Genomic DNA, 22,278 nt, shown 5'->3' with positions numbered 1-22,278 from the left:
GTGCCATAAATAGTTATGGAAAAATAAAAAGCAACGCTTTTTACCACACCAAACTTAGAAGGTTTGCTCGTCCTCGAGCAAAAGAAGAAAGAAGGACGGAGAAGAAGAAGAAATGGAGGCGATGGAGGGGGTGAGTGGTTCGGCTAAGGGGGAGAAGAAGTGGTTGTGATATGTGAATTTTAAGGATGAATGAGGGGTTTATATGGGAGTGGAAGAGAGGGAAGGGTCCGTGTATTAGGGGTTGGGTTTGGGAGGGAAGAGTGGGTGGATGTGATTGGTGAAGGGTAGTTGGGGAAGGGTGTTTTGGGAAAGTGTGAAGAAGAGAGAGTGTGGGTTGAGGTAGGTGGGGATCCTGTGGGTCCACAAATCCGGAGGTGTCAAGGATTTCTCATCCCTGCACCATTCTGGCGTGTAAACGCCCCTTTGAGTGCCAATCTTGGCGTTAACGTCAGGTTGCTATCCATTTCTGGCGTTTAACGACAGCTTTACTTCCCTTTTTGACATTTAATGCCAGCTTAGTGCCATTTTCTGGCGTTAAATGCCAGTTTGGTGCCCTTTTCTAGCGTTAAACGCCCAGAATGGTGCTAGACTGGGCGTTAAGCTCCTCCTCCAGGGTGTGCAATTTTTAATGCTATTTTCGATTTTGCTTTAATTCTGTAGTTGTTTTTGTGACTCCACATGATCATCAACCTAAAGAAAGTGATGAGCGGATAATTTGTACGCTTTTTGGCATTGTTTTTAGTATGTTTTTAGTATGATCTAGTTAGTTTTTAGTATATTTTTATTAGTTGTTAGCTAAAATTCACTTTTCTGGACTTTACTATGAGTTTGTGTGTTTTTCTGTGATTTCAGGTATTTTCTGGTTGAAATTGAGGTACCTGAGCAAAAATCTGATTCAGAGACTGAAAAGGACTGCAGATGTTGTTGGATTCTGACCACCCTGCACTCGAAGTGGATTTTCTGGCGCTATAGAAGCCCAATTGGAGCGCTCTCAACGGCGTTGGAAAGTAGACATCCTGGGCTTTCCAGCAATATATGATAGTCCATACTTTGCCCAAAATTTGATGGCCCAAACCGGCGTTCAAAGTCACCCTCAGAATTCCCAGCGTTAAATGCCGGAACTGGCACCAAAATGGGAGTTAAACGCCCAAACTGGCACAAAAGCTGGCGTTTAACTCCAAGAAGAGTCTCTACACGAAAATGCTTCAATGCTCAGCCCAAGCACACACCAAGTGGGCCCGGAAGTGGATTTTTATGTCATTTACTCATCTTTGTAAACCTTAGGCTACTAGTTTTCTATAAGTAGGACCTTTTACTATTGTATTTTCATCTTCTGATCTTTGGAATCTTTTGATTTTAGATCTTTTGATCACTTTAAGAGGCTGGCCTCACGGCCATGCCTAGACCTTGTTCTTATGTATTTTCAACGGTGGAGTTTCTACACACCATAGATTAAGGTGTGGAGCTCTGCTGTACCTCGAGTATTAATGCAATTACTATTGTTCTTCTATTCAATTCCGCTTGTTCTTGTTCCAAGATATCACTTGTTCTTCAACTTGATGAATGTGATGATCCGTGACACTCATCATCATTCTCACCTATGAACGTGTGACTGACAACCACCTCCGTTCTACCTTATATTGGGTGAATATCTCTTGGATTCCTGATACACGATGCATGGTTGATCGCCTGACAACCGAGCGCTCGCCTGACAAACGAGCCAGCCATTCCGTGAGATCAGAGTCTTCGTGGTATAGGCAGGAACTGATGGCGGCATTCAAGAGAATCCGGAAGGTCTAACCTTGTCTGTGGTATTCTGAGTAGGATTCAATGATTGAATGACTGTGACGTGCTTCAAACTCCTGAGGGCGGGGCGTTAGTGACAGACGCAAAAGAATCACTGGATTCTATTCCGGCCTGATTGAGAACTGACAGATGGATAGCCGTGCCGTGACAGGGTGCGTTGAACATTTCCACTGAGAGGATGGGAGGTAGCCACTGACAACGGTGAAACCCTTGCATAAGCTTGCCATGGAAAGGAGTAAGAAGGATTGGATGAAGACAGTAGGAAAGCAGAGAGACGGAAGGGACCAAGCATCTTCATACGCTTATCTGAAATTCCTACCAATGAATTACATAAGTATCTCTATCTTTATCTTTATGTTTTATTCATCATCTATACCCATTTGAGTCTGCCTGACTAAGATTTACAAGGTGACCATAGCTTGCTTCATACCAACAATCTTCGTGGGATCGACCCTTACTCGCGTAAGGTTTATTACTTGGACGACCCAGTGCACTTGCTGGTTAGTTGTGCGAAGTTGTGTTTATGCCATGGTATTGAACACCAAGTTTTTGGATTCATTACCGGGGATTATTTGAGTTGTGAAAAGTATTGATCACAATTTCGTGCACCAAGTTTTTGGCGCTGTTGCCGGGGATTGTTTCGTGTATGGACAACTGACAGTTCATCTTGTTGCTTAGATTAGGTATTTTTCAGAATTCTTAAGAATGAGTTCTAGAGTTTCATGATGATCTGTTGAAATCTGGCTGGCTGAGAAGCCATGTCTAATCTTATTGGACTGAGGTTTCAACTGATCATCACAAGAGCTTGTTGATCTCTATCAATCTTGCTATTGGAGCAATGATCTGCTAAGGCATGGTTGGCCATTGGCCATGTCTAGTGTTTTGGACCGAAGCTTTCTTTGAAAGCTTGGCTGGCTGTGAAGCCATGTCTAATTCCTGGACCGGAGTCTCAGACTAGCATTGCAATGATTCCTGGAATTCAAATTAAGAGTTCTGAAACCTTTATTTTCTATTTCCATATAATTCTCGAAAAATCCAAAAAAAAAAAATTTCAAAATCATAAAAACCCAAAAATATTTTATGTTTCATCTTTGAGTCTAGTGTCTAATTTTAAGTTTGGTGTCTTGCATGCATTGTTTATTTGATCTTGGTTCTATTTTCAAGTCAATAGTACAGGGAACTGAAGATTCAGAACATGCAGCAGAGGAATTACACAGAAAAAGCTGGGCGTTCAAAACGCCCAGTGAAGAAGGACAGACTGGCGTTTAAACGCCAGCCAGGGTGCCTGGTTGGGCGTTTAACGCCCAAAAAGGTAGTGCATTGGGCGTTAAACGCCAGAATGTGCACCATTCTGGGCGTTTAACGCCAGGATGGCACAAAGGGGAGGATTTTATTTTCAAAATCAATTTTTTTCAAGTTTTCAAAGTTTTTCAAAATCAAATCTTTTTCAAATCATATCTTTTCAATCAAATGTTTTCAAAATCAATTTCTTTCCTTTTTCAAAGATACTGCTAACAATTAATGATTTGATTGAACATTTTAAGTATGTTGCCTTTTTTGTTGAGGAAGGTTTAATGTTTTAATCATATCTTTTCTTGTTAGGAAAGTCATTAATTTTTAAAATCAAATCTTTTTAAAATTGTTTTTCAATCATATCTTTTTAAAACCATAACTTTTTCAATCAAATCTTTTTAATCACATCTTTTTCAAAATAGTTTTCAATCATATCTTTTTAATTTCTAATTTCAAATCTTTTTCAAAAATTACTTGATCTCTTTCTCACTCTTGTTTTTCGAAAATCAAATTAAAGTTTTTCAAAATGTTTTTAAAATTTTTTTAATTAATTTTCGAAAATTTCTTCCTCTCTTCTCACATCCTTCTATTTATGGAGTACCATTCCTTCTCAATGCACAATTCGAACTCTATCTGATTAAGTTCGAATTCTTCTACCTCTTCCTTCTAATTTTCTTCTTCTCTGACACCTCAAGGAATCTCTATACTGTGACATAGAGGATTCCACATTTTCTTGTTCTCTCTTCTATTTCATATGAGCAGGAGCAAGGACAAAGGCATTCTTGTTGAAGCTGACCCTGAACCTGAAAGGACCTTGAAGCGAAAGCTAAGAGAAGCTAAGGCACAACTCTCTGTAGAGGACCTAACAGAAATCTTTAAACAAGAAGAACCCATGGCAGCCGAAAACAACAACAATGCCAACAATGCAAGGAAGGTGCTGGGTGACTTTACTGCACCTACTCCCGACTTCTATGGGAGAAGCATCTCTATCCCTGCCATTGGAGCAAACAACTTTGAGCTTAAGCCTCAATTAGTTTCTCTAATGCAACAGAATTGCAAGTTCCATGGACTTCCATTGGAAGATCCTCATCAGTTCTTAGCTGAATTCTTGCAAATCTGTGACACTGTCAAGACTAATGGGGTTGACCCTGAGGTCTACAGACTTATGCTATTCCCTTTTGCTGTAAGAGACAGAGCTAGGACATGGTTGGACTCACAACCTAAAGAAAGCCTGGACTCATGGGAAAAGCTAGTCAATGCCTTTTTGGCAAAGTTCTTTCCACCTCAAAAATTGAGTAAGCTTAGAGTGGAAGTCCAAACCTTCAGACAGAAGGATGGAGAATCCCTCTATGAAGCTTGGGAAAGATACAAATAATTGATCAGAAAATGTCCTTCTGACATGCTTTCTGAATGGAGCATCATAGGTATTTTCTATGATGGTCTCTCTGAACTATCCAAGATGTCTTTGGATAGCTCTGCTGGAGGATCTCTTCATCTGAAGAAGACGCCTACAGAAGCTCAAGAGCTAATTGAAATGGTTGCAAATAACCAATTCATGTATACTTCTGAAAGGAATCCTGTGAACAATGGGACAAATCAGAAGAAAGGAGTTCTTGAGATTGATACTCTGAATGCCATTCTGGCTCAGAACAGGATATTGACTCAACAAGTCAATTTGATTTCTCAAAGTCTGTCTGGAATGCAGAATGCACCAAGCAGTACTAAGGATGCTTCATCTGAAGAAGAAGCTTATGATCCTGAGAACCCTTCAATGGAAGAGGTGAATTACCTAGGAGAACCCTATGGAAACACCTATAATTCTTCATGGAGAAATCATCCAAATTTCTCATGGAAGGATCAACAGAGACCTCAACAAGGTTTCAACAACAATAATGGTGGAAGAAACAGGTTTAGCAATGGCAAGCCTTTTCCATCATCTTCTCAGCAACAGACAGAGAATTATAAGCAGAACCCCTCTAACTTAGCAACCATGGTCTCTGATCTAATCAAAACCACTCAAAGTTTCATGACTGAAACAAGGTCCTCCATTAGGAATTTAGAGGCACAAGTGGGACAGCTGAGCAAGAAAATTACTGAACTCCCTCCTAGTACTCTCCCAAGCAATACAGAAGAAAATCCAAAAGGAGAGTGCAAGGCCATCAACATGGCCGAATTTGGAGAGGAAGGAGAGGCAGTGAACGCCACTGAGGAGGACCTCAATGGACGTCCACTGGCCTCCACTGAGTCCCCCAATGAGGAAACATGGGAATCTGAGGCTCAAAATGAGACCATAGAGATTCCATTGGACTTACTTCTGCCTTTCATGAGCTCTGATGAGTATTCCTCCTCTGAAGAGGACGAATATCTCACTGAAGAGCAAGTTGCTAAATACCTTGGAGCAATCATGAAGCTAAATGACAAGTTATTTGGAAATGAGACTTGGGAGGATGAACCCCCTTTGCTCACCAAAGAACTGGATGACTTGTCTAGGCAGAAATTACCTCAAAAGACACAAGACCCTGGGAAGTTTTCAATACCTTGTACCATAGGCACCATGACCTTCAAGAAGGCTCTGTGTGACTTAGGGTCAAGTGTAAACCTCATGCCTCTCTCTGTAATGGAGAAGCTAGGGATTTTTGAGGTGCAAGCTGCAAGAATCTCACTAGAGATGGCAGACAATTCAAAGAAACAAGCCTATGGACTTGTAGAGGATGTTTTGGTAAAGATTGAAGACCATTACATCCCTGCTGATTTCATAGTCCTAGAGACTGGGAAGTGCATGGATGAATCTATCATCCTTGGCAGACCCTTCCTAGCCACAGCAAAGGCTGTGATTGATGTTGATGGAGGTGAACTGATCATTCAAGTGAATGAAGAATCCTTTGTGTTTAAGGCTCAAGGATATCCCTCTGTCACCATGGAGAGGAAGCATGAAGAGCTTCTCTCAAATCAGAGTCAAACAGAGCCCCCACAGTCAAACTCTAAGTTTGGTGTTGGGAGGCCACAACCAACTTCTAAGTTTGGTGTTGAACCCCCACATTCAAACTCTAAGTTTGGTGTTGGGAGGTTCCAACATTGCACTGAGCATTTGTGAGGCTTCATGAGAACCCACTGTCAAGCTACTGACATTAAAGAAGCGCTTGTTGGGAGGCAACCCAATGTCATATTTTATATATTTTTCTTTTGTTATTTTATGTTTTCTGTAGGTTGATGATCATGAGAAGTCACAAAATCAATTGAAAAAGCAAAAACAGAATGAAAACCAGGAAGAAAAATAGCACACCCTGGAGGAAGAACCTACTGGCGTTTAAATGCCAGTAAGGCTAGCAGATGGGCGTTTAACGCCCAGTCTGGCACCATTCTGGGCGTTTAACGCCAGAAAGGGGCACCAGACTGGCGTTAAACGCCAGACAAGGGCAAGAACCTGGCGTTAAACGCCAGAAATGGGCACCAGCCCGGCGTTTAACGCCAGAATTGGCTCAAAACGCGTTTTTGCATGCCATTTGGTGCAGGGATGACTTTTCCTTGACACCTCAGGATCTGTGGACCCCACAGGATCCCCACCAACCCCACCACTCTCTCTCTTCTTAACCCATTCACCAATCACCTCAACACCTCTTCCCCAAAAACCCTTCACCTATCAAATCCCATCTTTCTCTTCACCACTCACATCCATCCTTCATAAAACCCCACCTACCTCACCCTTCAAATTCAAACCACCTTCCCTCCCAAACCCACCCATACATGACCGAACCATGAGCCCCCCTCTCCTATATAAACCCTTCTTCACTCCTTCATTTTCACACAACCTAAACACCACTTCTCCCCCTCTTTGGCCGAACACAAGGCCATTCCCTTCTTCCTCATTTCTTCTTCTTCTACTTTTTTCTTTCTTCTTTTGCTCGAGGACGAGCAAACCTTTTAAGTTTGGTGTGGTAAAAGCATTGCTTTTTGTTTTTCCATAACCATTTATGGCATCCAAGGCCGGAGAAACCTCTAGAAAGAGGAAAGGGAAGGCAAAAGCTTCCACCTCCGAGTCATGGGAGATGGAGAGATTCATCTCAAGGGTGCATCAAGACCACTTCTATGAAGTTGTGGCCTTGAAGAAGGTGATCCCCGAGGTCCCTTTTTCACTCAAAAAGAGTGAATATCCGGAGATCCGACATGAGATCCGAAGAAGAGGTTGGGAAGTTCTTACCAACCCCATTCAACAAGTCGGAATCTTAATGGTTCAAGAGTTCTATGCCAATGCATGGATCACCAAGAACCATGATCAAAGTGTGAACCCGGATCCAAAGAATTGGCTTACTATGGTTCGAGGGAAATACTTGGATTTTAGTCCGGAAAATGTAAGGTTGGCATTTAACTTGCCCATGATGCAAGGAGATGAACATCCTTACACTAGAAGGGTCAACTTTGATCAAAGGTTGGACCAAGTCCTCTCTGACATTTGTGAAGAGGGCGCCCAATGGAAGAGGGATTCAAGAGGGAAGCCGGTTCAATTAAGAAGGCATGACCTCAAGCCCGTGGCTAGAGGATGGTTGGAGTTTATCCAACGCTCAATCATTCCCACTAGCAACCGGTCTGAAGTTACTCTAGACCGGGCCATCATGATCCATAGCATCATGATTGGAGAGGAAGTAGAAGTTCATGAGGTTATAGCCCAAGAACTCTATAAGGTGGCGGACAAGTCCTCTACCTTAGCAAGGTTAGCCTTTCCTCATCTCATTTGTCACCTCTGTTATTCAGTTGGAGTTGACATAGAGGGAGACATCCCCATTGATGAGGACAAGCCCATTACTAAGAAGAGGATGGAGCAAACAAGAGACCCCTCTCATCATGAGATCCCTGAGATGCCTCAAGGGATGCACTTTCCTCCACAAGACTATTGGGAGCAACTGAACACCTCCCTAGGAGAATTAAGTTCCAACATGGGACAACTAAGGGTGGAGCACCAAGAACATTCCATCCTCCTCCATGAAATTAGAGAAGATCAAAGAATCATGAGAGAGGAGCAACAAAGACAAGGAAGAGACATTGAGGAGCTCAAGCACTCCATAAGACCTTCAAGAGGAAGAACAAGCCGCCATCACTAAGGTGGACCCGTTCTTTAATCTCCTTGTTCTTTATTTTCTTGTTTTTCGAAATTTAGTGCTTATGTTTATCTATGTTTGTGTCTTATGATCATTAGTGTCTTAGTGTCTATGCCTTAAAGTTATGAATGTCCTATGAATCCACCACCTCTCTTAAATGAAAAATGTTCTTAGTTGAAAAAGATAAGAATTGCATGAATTTTGAATTTTATAACAGTTTAATTATTTTGATGTGGTGGCAACACTTTTGTTTTCTGAATGCATGCTTGAACAGTGCATATGTCTTTTGAATTTGTGATTCATGAATGTTGGCTCTTGAAAGAATGATGGAAAAGGAGACATGTTACTGAGGATCTGAAAAATCATAAAAATGATTCTTGAAGCAAGAAAAAGCAGTGAATACAAAAAAAAACCGAAAAAAAAAACGAAAAAAAAAGAGAGAAAAAGAAAGAAAAAAAAAGAAATAAAGTTGTGATCCAAGGCAAAAAGAGTGTGCTTAAGAACCCTGGACACCTCTAATTGGGGACTTTAGCAAAGCTGAGTCACAATCTGAAAAGGTTCACCCAATTATGTGTCTGTGGCATGTATGTATGCATTGGGCCACAGCCAAGACTCAATAAGTAGCTGTGTTCAAGAATCATCATACTTAGCTAGGAGAATCAATAACACTATCTGGATTCTGAGTTCCTAAAGAAGCCAATCATTCTGAATTTCAAAGGATAGAGTGAGATGCCAAAACTATTCAGAGGCAAAAAGCTAAAAGCCCCGCTCATCTAATTAATACTGATCTTCATAGATGTTTTTGGAATTCATTGCATATTCTCCTCTTTTTATCTTATTTGACTTTCAGTTGCTTGAGGACAAGCAACAATTTAAGTTTGGTGTTGTGATGAGCGGATAATTTGTACGCTTTTTGGCATTGTTTTTAATATGTTTTTAGTATGATCTAGTTAGTTTTTAGTATATTTTTATTAGTTTTTAGCTAAAATTCACTTTTCTTGACTTTACTATGAGTTTGTGTGTTTTTCTATGATTTCAGGTATTTTCTGGCTGAAATTGAGGGACCTGAGCAAAAATCTGATTCAAAGACTGAAAAGGACTGCAGATGCTGTTGGATTCTAACCTCCCTGCACTCGAAGTAGATTTTCTGGAGCTACAGAAGCCCAATTGGCGCGCTCTCAACGGCGTTGGAAAGTAGACATCCTGGGCTTTCCAGCAATATATGATAGTCCATACGTTGCCCAAGATTTGATGGCCCAAACCGGCGTTCAAAGTCACCCTCAGAATTCCCAGCGTTAAACGCCGGAACTGGCACCAAAATGGGAGTTAAACGCCCAAACTGGCACAAAAGCTGGCGTTTAACTCCAAGAAGAGTCTCTACACAAAAATGCTTCAATGCTCAGCCCAAGCACACACCAAGTGGGCCCGGAAGTGGATTTTTATGTCATTTACTCATCTTTGTAAACCTTAGGCTACTAGTTTTCTATAAGTAGGACCTTTTACTATTGTATTTTCATCTTCTGATCTTTGGAATCTTTTGATTTTAGATCTTTTGATCACTTTGGGAGGCTGGCTCACGGCCATGCCTAGACCTTGTTCTTATGTATTTTCAACGGTGGAGTTTCTACACACCATAGATTAAGGTGTGGAGCTCTGCTGTACCTCGAGTATTGATGCAATTACTATTGTTCTTCTATTCAATTCCGCTTGTTCTTGTTCCAAGATATCACTTGTTCTTCAACTTGATGAATGTGATGATCCGTGACACTCATCATCATTCTCACCTATGAACGTGTGACTGACAACCACCTCCGTTCTACCTTAGATTGGGTGAATATCTCTTGGATTCCTGATACACGATGCATGGTTCATCGCCTGACAACCGAGCGCTCGCCTGACAAACGAGCCAGCCATACCGTGAGATCAGAGTCTTCGTGGTATAGGCAAGAACTGATGGCGGCATTCAAGAGAATCCGGAAGGTCTAACCTTGTCTGTGGTATTCTGAGTAGGATTCAATGATTGAATGACTGTGACGTGCTTCAAACTCCTGAGGGCGGGGCGTTAGTGACAGACGCAAAAGAATCACTGGATTCTATTCCGGCCTGATCGAGAACCGACAGATGGATAGCCGTGCCGTGACAGGGTGCGTTGAACATTTTCACTGAGAGGGTGGGAGGTAGCCACTGACAACGGTGAAACCCTTGCATAAGCTTGCCATGGAAAGGAGTAAGAAGGATTGGATGAAGACAGTAGGAAAGCAGAGAGACGGAAGGGACCAAGCATCTTCATACGCTTATTTGAAATTCCTACCAATGAATTACATAAGTATCTCTATCTTTATCTTTATGTTTTATTCATCATCTATACCCATTTGAGTCTGCCTGACTAAGATTTACAAGGTGACCATAGCTTGCTTCATACCAACAATCTCCGTGGGATCGACCCTTACTCGCGTAAGGTTTATTACTTGGACGACCCAGTGCACTTGCTGGTTAGTTGTGCGAAGTTGTGTTTATGCCATGGTATTGAACACCAAGTTTTTGGATTCATTACAGGGGATTATTTGAGTTGTGAAAAGTATTGATCACAATTTCGTGCACCAGAAAGCATAAAATAACAATGGAAAATGAAATGAGAAAGTAATTAACATAGATAAATAAGATTGGGTTGCCTCCCAATAAGCGCTTCTTTACTGTCAATAGCTTGACATTACTAAGCTTTATAGTTTGCAACGTCTGCAAACCACGGAGCTTCGTGAATGGCAAACAATTGCTCATCCGAAAAGGTTTCAGAGATCTCAGTAGGAAGGAGGGACGCTCCTGCTACTGGTTCTATCCAGGACAGGTGATCAGCTACTTGGTTCTCTGTCCCTTTTCTGTCTCTTATTTCTATATCAAACTCTTGCAGAAGCAACACCCATCTTATGAGCCTGGGTTTTGAATCCTGCTTTGTGAGTAGATATTTAAGAACGGCATGGTCATTGTACACAATTACTTTTGATCCTACTAAATAGGATCTAAACTTGTCAATGGCATAGACCACTGCAAGCAACTCCTTTTCTGTGGTTGTGTAATTCTTCTGTGCGTCATTTAAAACACGACTGGCATAATAAATGACGTGTAGAAGCTTGTCATGCCTCTGTCCCAATACTGCACCAATGGCATGGTCATTGGCATCACACATTAGTTCGAATGGTAATGTCCAGTCTAGTGTAGAAATGACTAGTGCTGTGACCAGCTTAGCTTTCAGAGTCTCAAACACCTGCAGACACTCTGTGTCAAAGGCAAATGGTGTGTTAGTAGCTAGCAGATTACTCAGAGGTTTTGTAATTTTTGAAAATTTCATGCATGGTGTTCTTCTTGATCTTCAAGTTGTTCTTGATAAGACTTTTTGTTTGATCTTCATGTTTTCTTGTTTTGTGTCTTTTGTTGTTTTTCATATGCATTTTTACATTCATAGTGTCTAAGCATTAAAAATTTCTAAGTTTGGTATCTTGCATGTTTTTCTTTTCTTGAAAATTTTTCAAAAATAAGTCTTGATGTTCATCTTGATCTTCAAAGTGTTCTTGGTGTTCATCTTGACATTCATAGTGTTCTTGCATGCATCATGTGTTTTGATTCATAATTTTCATGTTGTGAGTCAATTTTGTGTTTTTCTCTCTCATCATTAAAAATTCAAAAATCAAAAAATATCTTTTCCTTATTTTACTCATAATTTTCGAAATTTTTGGGTTGACTTAGTAAAAATTTTTTAAAATAAGTTGTTTCTTGTTAGTCAAGTCAAGATTTTATTTTTAAAAATCCTATCTTTTCAAAATCTTTTTCAAAAATCAAATCTTTTTCATTTTTCTTATTATTTTTCGAAATTTTTCTTATTTGATTTTCAAAATCTTTTTCTCATCTTTATTTCAAAATTTCAAAAACTTTACTAACAATTAATGTGATTGATTAAAAAATTTGAAGTTTGTTACTTTCGTGTTAAGAAAGGTTCAATCTTTAAATCCTAGAATCGTATCTTTTAGTTTCTTGTTAGTAAAGTAATCAATTTTAATTTTAAAAATCAAATCTTTTTCAAACCATATATTTTTTTTTTCAAAATTGAATTTCAAATCTTTTTCAACTAACTAATTGACTTTTTGTTTGTTTTACTATTTCTTATCTTTTTCAAAACCACCTAACTACTTTCCTCTCTCTAATTTTTGAAAATTACCTCTCTCTTTTTTTTAAAAATTCTTTTTAATTAACTAATTGTTTCAAATTTTTTATTTTAATTTTATTTCTTCTCTTAATTTTCGAAAATCACTAACCATTTTTCAAAAACAATTTTCGAAATTCTCTCCCTCTCATCTTCTTATATTTATTTATTCATTTACTAACACTTCTCTTCATCTCAAAAATTCGAACCCTCTTCTCTCTTCTGTGTTCGAATTTTTCTTCTCTTTCCTCTATTCTCCTTTTCTTCTACTCACATAAAGGAATCTCTATACTATGACATAGAGGATTCCTCTTCTCTCTTTGTTTTCTTCTCTTTCATATGAGCAGGAACAAGGAAAAAGGCATTCTTGTTGAAGCTGATCCTGAACCTGAAAGGACCTTAAAGAGGAAGCTAAGAGCAGCTAAAGCACAATACTCTGAAGAGGACCTAACTAAAATTTTAGAACAGGAAAAGGATATGGCAGCCGAACCCAACAACAACAATGCAAGGAAGATGCTTGGTGACTTTACTGCACCAAATTCCAACTTACATGGAAGAAGCATCTCAATCCCTACCATTGGAGCAAACAAATTTGAGCTAAAGCCTCAGTTAGTTTCTCTGATGCAACAGAACTACAAGCCTCATGGACTTCCATCAGAAGATCATTTTCAGTTCTTAACTAAATTCTTGTAGATCTGTGATACTATTTAGACCAATGGGGTTGATCCTGAGGTCTACAGGCTTATGCTTTTCCCTTTTGCTATAAGAGACAGAGCTACAGTATGGTTGGACTCTCAACCTAAAGATAGCCTGAACTCTTGGGATAAGCTGGTCACAGCCTTCTTGGCCAAGTTCTTTCCTCCTCAAAAGCTGAGTAAGACTAGAGTGGATGTTCAAACCTTCAGACAGAAAGAAGGTGAATCCCTCTATGAAGCTTGGGAGAGATACAAGCAACTGACCAAAAAGTGTCCTTTTGACATGCTTTCAGAATGGACCATCCTGGATATATTCTATGATGGTCTGTCTGAATTGTCTAAGATGTCATTGGATCACTCTGCAGGTGGATCCATTCACCTAAAGAAAATGCCTGCAGAAGCTCAGGAACTCATTGACATGGTTGCAAATAACCAATTCATGTACACCTCTGAGAGGAATCCTGTGAGTAATGGGACACCTCAGAAGAGGGGAGTTCTTGAAATTGATGCTCTAAATGCCATATTGGCTCAGAACAAAATGTTGACTCATCAAGTCAACATGATTTCTCAAAGTCTGAATGGATCGCAAAATGCATCCAACAGTACTAAAGAGGCATCTTCTGAAGAAGAAGCTTATGATCCTGAGAACCCTGCAATGGTAGAGGTGAATTACATGGGTGAACCCTATGGGAACACCTATAATTCCTCATGGAGAAACCATCCAAATTTTTCATGCAAGGATCAACAAAGGATCCAACAAGGCTTTAATAATGGTGGAAGAAACAGGCTTAGCAATAGCAAGCCTTTTCCATCATCTTCTCAGCAGCAGACAGAGAATTCTGAGCAGAGCCCCTCTAACTTAGCAAACATAGTCTCTGATCTATCTAAGGCTACTTTAAGTTTCATGAGTGAAACAAGGTCCTCCATTAGAAATTTAGAGGCACAAGTGGGCCAGCTAAGTAAGAAAATCACTGAAACCCCTCCTAGTACTCTCCCAAGCAATACAGAAGAGAATCCAAAAAGAGAGTGCAAGGCCATTGACATAATCACAATGGCCGAATCCAAAGAGGAAGAGAAGGACGTGAATTCTAGTGAGGAAGACATCCTGGGATGTCCTCTGAACAAAAAGGAGTTCCAAACTAAGGAACCTAAGGAATCTGAGGCTCACCTAGAGACCATAGAGATTCTATTGAACCTCCTTTTACCATTCATGAGCTCTGAGAACTATTCTTCCTCTGAAGAAGATGAAGATGTAAATGAAGAGCAAGTTGCTAAATATCTAGGAGCCATCATGAAGCTGAATGCCAAGTTGTTTGGTAATGAGACTTGGGAAGGTGAGCCTCCCTTGCTCATTAGTGAACTAGATACATGGGTTCATCAAACTCTACCTCAAAAGAAACAAGATCCTGGTAAATTTTTAATATCATGTACCATAGGCACCATGACCTTTAAGAAGGCTCTATGTGACCTGCGGTCAGGTATAAATCTTATGCCACTCTCTGTAATGGAGAAGTTGAGGATCTTTGAGGTACAAGCTGCAAGAATATCATTAGAGATGGCAGACAAGTCAATAAAAACAAGCTTATGGATTGCTAGAGGACGTGTTGGTAAAGGTTAAAGGCCTTTACATCCCTGCTGATTTCATAATCTTAGACACTGGGAAGGATGAGAATGAATCCATCATTCTTGGAAGACCCTTCCTAGCCACAGTAGGAGCTGTGATTGATGTTGACAGAGGAGAGTTAGTCCTTCAATTGAATTGGGACTACCTTGTGTTTAAAGCTCAAGGTTATCCTTCTGTAAACATGGAAATGAGGCACGATAAGCTTATCTCAATACAGAGTCAAACAAAGCCCCCACAATCAAACTCTAACTTTAGTGTTAGGAGGCCACAATCAAACTCTAAGTTTTGTGTTGAACCCCCACATTCAAACTCTATGTTTGGTTTTGGGAGGTCCCAACAATGCTATGATGATCTGTGAAGCTCCATGAGAGCTCACTGTCAAGCTGGTGCACGAAATTGTGATCTCTAACAATGGCGCTCAACTTGGTATGCGCGTTTATAACTCAGCACTTTCTTCACAACTTCGCACAACTAACCAGCAAGTGAACTGGGTCGTACAAGTAATAAACCTTACGTGAGTAAAGGTCGATCCCACGGAGATTGTTGGTATGAAGAAAGCTATGGTCATCTTGTAAATCTCAGTTAGGCGGATAATAAATGGTTATGGAATTTTTGAATAGTAATAATAAATAAACAAAAAATAAAGATAGAAATACTTATGTAAATCATTGGTAAGAATTTCAGATAAGTGTATGGAGATGCTTTGTCCTTGTTGGATCTCTGCTTTCCTACTGCCTTCCATCAATCCTTCTTACTCCTTTCCATGGCAAGCTGTATGTAGGGCATCACCGTTGTCAATGGCTACATCCCATCCTCTCAGTGAAAAAAGTCCAAATGCTCTTGTCACAGCACGGCTAATCATCTGTCGGTTCTCGATCATGTTGGAATAGAATCCATTGATTCTTTTGCGTTTGTCATCACGCCCAACAATCGCGAGTTTGAAGCTCGTCATAGCCATTCAATCCCTGAATCCTACTCGGAATACCACAGAGAAGGTTTAGACTTTCTGGATTCTCATGAATGCCGCCAATAATTCTAGCTTATACCACGAAGATTCTGATCAAGGAATCCAAGAGATATGCGTTTGGTCTAAGGTAGAACGGAAGTGGTTGTCAGTCACGCGTTCATTGGTAAGAATGATGATGAGTGTCATGGATCATCATATTCGTCATGTTGAAGTGCAATAAATATCTTGCAACAGGAATAAACTGAATTGAATAGAAAATAGTAGTAGTTGCATTAAAACTCGAGGTACAACAGAGCTCCACACCATTAATCTATGGTTAATAGTGTGTAGAAACTCCACCGTTGAAAATACATAAGTGATCATGGTTCAGGCATGGCCGAATGGCCAGCCCCCAAAATCTAAGAACCAAACGTCCAAAGATGGATCTAAGATAAAAGACAAAAACAAAATGTCTAATACAATAGTAAAATGTCCTATTTATACTAGGCTAGCTACTAGGGTTTACAAAAATAGTAATTGATGCAGAAATCCACTTCCAGGGCCCACTTGGTGTGAGCTTGGGCTGAGCTTGAGCTTTACACGTGCAGAGGCTTCTTTTGGAGTTAAACGCCAAGTTGTAACGTGTTTTTGGCGTTTAACTCTGGTTTGTGACGTGTTTTTGGCGTTTGACTATAGAATGCAGCATGGAACTGGTGTTGAGCACCAGTTTACGTCATCTAATCTCGAATAAACTATGGACTATTATATATTGCTAGAAAGCTCTAGGTGTATACTTTCCAACGCCGTTGAGAGTGTGCCATTTGGAGCTCTGTAGCTCCAGAAAATCCATTTCTAGTGCAGGGAGGTCAGAATCCAACAGCATCAGTAGTCCTTTGTCAGCCTTTAATTAGAGTTTTTCTCAGGATCCTCAATTTCAGCCAGAAAAAACCTAAAATCACAGAAAAACACACAAACTCATAGTAAAGTCCAGAAATGTGAATTTAGCATAAAAACTAATGAAAACATCCCTAAAAGTAGCTAGATCCTACTAAAAACTACCTAAAAACAATGCCAAAAAGCGTATAAATTATCCGCTCATCACAAGCTATTGACATTAAAGAAGCGCTTATTGGGAGGCAACCCAATTTTATTTATCTATATTTCTATTGTTCTTTTATGTTTCATTAGGTTTATGATCATGTAGAGTCACAAAACAATTGCAAAAATTAAAAACAGAATCAAAAATAGCAGAAGAAACAGCACACGCTGGAGGAAGAGCCTACTGGCGTTTAAACGCCAGTAAGGAGCCTCTGGCTGGCATTCAATGCCAGAACAGAGCATGAAGCTAGCGTTGAATGCCAGAAACAAGCAGGAGTCTGGCGTTCAAATGCCAGGATTGCACCCTGCGGAAAGCTGGCGTTAAACGCTAGAAACAAGCAGCAAAGTGGCGTTGAACGGCCAAAACAAGCATGGAGGTGGCGTTTAACGCCAAAAACATGCTGCAGTCTGGCATTAAATGCCAGTATTGCATACAGAGGGCATTTTACATGCCTAAATGGTGCAGGGATGAGAAATCCTTGACACCTCAGGATCTGTGGACCCCACAGGATCACCTCAGGATCTGTGGATCCCATAGGATCCCCACCTACCTTCTCCCTCTCTCTCACGCCTTTTCATAACACTCTTCTCCAAACATCATTCACCAATCACCTCAATCACTCTTCCCCATCACCTCTTCACCACTCACATCCACCCACTTTTCCCTATAAACCCCACCTACCTTCAAATTCAAAATCTTTTTCCCACCCAAACGCACCCTAAATGACCAAACCCTTACCCCTCTCCCTCCACTATATAAACCCCCATCCTTCTTCATTTTCACACAACACCGCCCTCTCTTCTACCCTTTGGCCGAAACCTACACCACTTTCTTTCTCCTCCATCTCTTCTTCTTCTTCATCTATTCTTTCTTCTTTTGCTCGAGGATGAGCAACATTCTAAGTTTGGTGTTGTAAAAGCATAGCTTTTTTTTATTTTTCTATAACCATTGATGGCACCTAAGGGCAGAGAAACCTCTAGAAAGAGGAAAGGAAAGACAAAAGCTCCCACTTCTGAGTCATGAGAGATGGAGATATTCATCTCAAAAGCCCATCAAGACCACTTCTCTGAAGTTATGGCCAAGAAAAAGGTGATCCCTATGTAATTCCACTAGAATTGTCATAGAGGAAGATATCCTCATTGAAGAGGACAAGCCCATCACTAAGAAAAGGATGGAGCAAACAAAAGAGCCCATTCATGGATCTCAAAAGACGCATGAGGAAGCTCATCATCAAGAAATTCCTGAGATGCCTCAAGGAATACATTTTCCTCCACACAATTATTGGGAGCAACTATAGATATGACCACCAAAATCACTAGGGATCAAGCAACAGAGGCAAGGAAGAGACATAGAGGAGCTTAAGAGCACCTTTGGTTCTTCGAGAAGAAGGCGCCACCCTCACTAAGGTGGACTCATTCCTTAACTTCCTTGTCTTATCTCTCTGTTTTTTGACTTTATGCTTTATGTTTGTCTATGTCTTGAGTCTCTACAACATGATCATTAGTATTTAGTAACTATGTCTTAAGGCTATGAATAATTCAATGAATCCTTTACCTTTCTTAAATGAAAAATGTTTTTTAATACAAAAGAACAAGAAGTTCATGAGTTTCGAATTCAACCTTGAATTTAGTTTAATTATATTGATGTGGTGATAATACTTTTTGTTTTCTGAATGAATGCTTAAACAGTGCATATTTTTGATCTTGTTGTTTATGCATGTTAAAATTGTTGGCTCTTGAAAGAATGATGAAAAAGAGAACTGTTATTGATGATCTGAAAAATCATAAAATTGATTCTTGAAGCAAGAAAAAGCAGTGAAGAACAAAGCTTGCGAAAAAAAAAGTGGTGAAAAAAAAGTGGCAAAAAAAATTTAAGAAAGAAAAAGAAAAAGCAAGCAGAAAAAGCCAATAGCCCTTAAAACCAAAAGGCAAGGGTAAAAAGGATCCAAGGCTTTGAGCATTAATGGATAGGAGGGCCCAAGGAAATAAAATCCAGGCCTAAGCGGCAAAATCAAGCTGTCCCTAACCATGTGCTTGTGGCATGCAAGTCTAAGTGAAAAGCTTGAGACTGAGTGGTTAAAGTCGTGATCCAATGCAGAAAGAGTGTGCTTAAGAGCTCTGGACACCTCTAACTGGGGACTTTAGCGAAGTTGAGTCACAATCTGAAAAGGTTCACCCAGTCATGTGTCTGCGGCATTTATGTATCCGGTGGTAATACTGGAAAACAAAGTGCTTAGGGCCACGGCCAAGACTCATAAAAGTAGCTGTGTTCAAGAATCAACATACTTAACTAGGAGAGTCAATAACACTATCTGAACTCTGAATTCCTATAGATGCCAATCATTCTAAACTTCAAAGGACAAAGTGAGATGCCAAAACTGTTCAGAAGCAAAAAGCGACTAGTCCCGCTCATCTAATTAGAACTAAGCTTCGTTGATGTTTTGAGATTTATAGTATATTCTCTTCTTTTTATCCTATTTGATTTTCGGTTGCTTGGGGACAAGCAACAGTTCAAGTTTGGTGTTGTGATGAGCGGATAATTTATACGCTTTTTGGCATTGTTTTTAGGTAGTTTTTAGTAGGATCTAGCTACTTTTGGGGATGTTTTTTATTAGTTTTTATAAAAAATTCACATTTCTGGACTTTACTATGAGTTTGTGTGTTTTTCTATGATTTCAGATACTTTCTGGCTGAAATTGAGGGACCTGAGCAAAAATCTGATTCAGGCTGAAAAAGGACTGCTGATGCTGTTGGATTCTGACCTTCCTGCACTCGGAATAGATTTTCTGGAGCTACAGAACTTCAAATGGAGCGCTCTTAACTGCGTTGGAAAGTAGACATCTAGAGCTTTCCAGAAATATATAATAGTCTATACTTTATTCGAGTTTAGACGATGCAAACTGGCGTTCAACGCCAGTTCCATGCTGCATTCTGGAGTAAAACGCCAGAAACACGTCACAAACCAGAGTTAAACGCCAAAAACACATTACAACTTGGCGTTTAACCCCAAGAGAAGCCTCTGCATGTGTAAAGCTGAAGCTCAGCCCAAGCACACACCAAAGTGGGCCCCGTAAGTGGATTTCTGCACTTAGACTTATTTCTGTAAACCCTAGTAGCTAGTCTAGTATAAATAGAACTTTTTACTATTGTACTAGGCATCTTGTCTTTTGATTGATCTTTAATCAGTGTATGCGATTTTAGACCTTCATGGAGGCTGGCCATTCGGCCATGCCTGGACCATCACTTATGAATTTTCAACGGTAGAGTTTCTTCACACCATAGATTAAGGTGTGGAGCTCTGCTGAACCTCGAGAATTAATGCAATTATTATTGTTCTACCTTAGATCGAGTGTGTATCTCTTGGATTCCTTAATCAGAATCTTCGTGGTATAAGCTAGAATCCATTGGTAGCATTCTTGAGAATCTGGAAAGTCTAAACCTTGTCTGTGGTATTCCGAGTAGGATTCAGGGATTGAATGACTATGACGAGCTTCAAACTCGCGATGGTTGGGCATAGTGACAGACGCAAAAGAATCACTGGATTCTATTCTGACATGATCGAGAACCGACAGATGATTAGCCGTGCTGTGATAGAGCATTTCGACCATTTTCACTGAGAGGATGGGAAGTAGCCATTGACAACGGTGACGCCCTACATACAGCTTGCCATGGAAAGGAGTAAGAATGATTGGAGGAAGGCAATAGGAAAGCAGAGATTCAGAAAGGACAAAGCATCTCCATACACTTATCTGAAATTCCCACCAATGAATTACATAAGTATCTCTATCTTTATTTTATGCTTTATTTATTCTTATATTCGAAAACCATTATAACCATTTGAATCCGCCTAACTGAGATTTACAAGATGACCATAGCTTGCTTCATACCAACAATCTCCGTGGGATCGACCCTTACTCACGTAAGGTATTACTTGGACGATCCAGTGCACTTGCTGGTTAGTTGTGCGAAGTTGTGACAAAGTGTGATTCACGTTTGAGAGCTCCAAGTCTATTGGCGCCATTGTTGATGATCGCAATTTACGCGCACCAATTATCTTGTTGCTTAGATTATGTACTTGTTCCTATTTTGTTTTGAGTCTTTTATTTTCTTTTTCGAAAAAAATAAAAAAAAATTTTAAAAATATTTTCTTTTCCTTTTAGTCTTTATCTTTTTGTTTGAGTCTTTGTTCTTATTCTTGTTAAAGTTCGAATTTTCTTGCTTTCTTTTCAAAAAATTTTTAAAAAAATAGTGTATTTTGTTTGAGTCTCGTGTCAATCTTTAAGTTTGGTGTCCTTGAGTATTTCCCTTTAAAATTTTTTATATTAGTGCCTTCGATTTTCAAAGATTTTTAGTTGGGTATCCTTTAGTTATTATTTGTGTTCTTTCTTGGTATTCAAGTTCTTGTTTCTTTTCTTGTTTTGATCTTAAAAGTTTTAAGTTTGGTGTCTTTTGTTGTCTTTTGGTAGTTTTTCTCTTTCTTCATTAATTCAAAAAAAAAATTCAAAAAATATCTTTTATATCTTTTTACCTTAATTTTTGAAAATTCCAAAAAAGATTTCAATTTTTAATTTCAAAATCATTATCTTATCTTATCCTAATTTCAAAAATCAAATTTCAAATCTTATCTTTTTATATCTTATCATATCTTTCCTTTGATTCGATTCTTTCTAATATTATCGTTTTTTTAAATTTTAAGAATCAAATCTTTTTCAAAAATTCTTATCTTATCTTAATTTTAAATTTCAAAATCAAATATTTTCAAAAAATCAAATCTTTTTCAAATCTTTATGTTATCTTATTTTAAATTCAAATTTTAAAATTCAATTTGCAAAATGTTATTTTATCTTAATTTAATTTCAATTTTGAAATTTTAAAATTCAAAATTCAAATTTCAAATTTCAAATTTCAAAATCAAATCTTTTTCAAATCTTCTATCTTATCTTGTTTTCAAATATTTCTTAATTCGTTACTTGTTTTTTCATTCTTCATTTTCAAAACTTCCTAACTAATTCTTCTCTCTTCTATTTTCAAAAACTTCCCTTCTATTTCTCTCTCTTCTTTTTCAAAAATTATCATTTAATTTTCAAATATTTTTAGTTAATTAGTTGTCTTAGTTTTTATTTGTCGTTATTTCTTCTTTATTTCCTTTTTTTTCGAATTACATGAATAAAATAAAAACAAAACAAAAATATTTAAATTTTAAAATCTCATTCTTCTTTATTTTTCGAATTAATGATCTTTCTCTCCCCCTCTCTATTTTTGAATTCTTCTTCTCTTCTCTTTGTCTTTATTCTTCTTTCTTCTTCACATCTCACATGCAGTCCTCTGTTCTTGAACATAAAGCTCCCATTCTTCTTCTTTCTTGTTTTTTTTCTTGTTTATGAGCAGGAACAGAGATAAAGAAACCTTCTTTGATCCTGATCCTGAACCTGAGAGGACCCTAAGAAAGCATTTGCAATAAGTTCAAGCACAACATTCCGGAGGAAACCTCACAGAGCTATTCGAACAAGAAGCTGAAAACACAGATA

The 22,278-nt window shown here is 39.0% G+C and overlaps 2 non-coding genes across 2 annotated transcripts; both read right to left on the bottom strand.

Annotated features, from left to right (window-relative positions):
- Positions 1-4,396: 4,396 nt before the first annotated feature.
- Positions 4,397-4,504, bottom strand: LOC130984658 (small nucleolar RNA R71). Its single transcript, XR_009088575.1, has one exon. It is a non-coding gene; the product is annotated as a small nucleolar RNA R71 (small nucleolar RNA).
- An 8,760-nt stretch (positions 4,505-13,264) lies between these two features.
- On the bottom strand, positions 13,265-13,371 carry LOC130983962 (small nucleolar RNA R71). Its single transcript, XR_009087927.1, has one exon. It is a non-coding gene; the product is annotated as a small nucleolar RNA R71 (small nucleolar RNA).
- Between the last annotated feature and the right edge of the window lie 8,907 nt (positions 13,372-22,278).

The sequence above is a fragment of the Arachis stenosperma genome, chromosome 5 (assembly GCF_014773155.1).
Source record: "Arachis stenosperma cultivar V10309 chromosome 5, arast.V10309.gnm1.PFL2, whole genome shotgun sequence".
In the NCBI taxonomy this organism is placed as follows: domain Eukaryota; kingdom Viridiplantae; phylum Streptophyta; class Magnoliopsida; order Fabales; family Fabaceae; genus Arachis; species Arachis stenosperma.
Note: the sequence above shows the minus strand (reverse complement) of the source record. Positions and strands in the feature narration are given on the sequence as shown.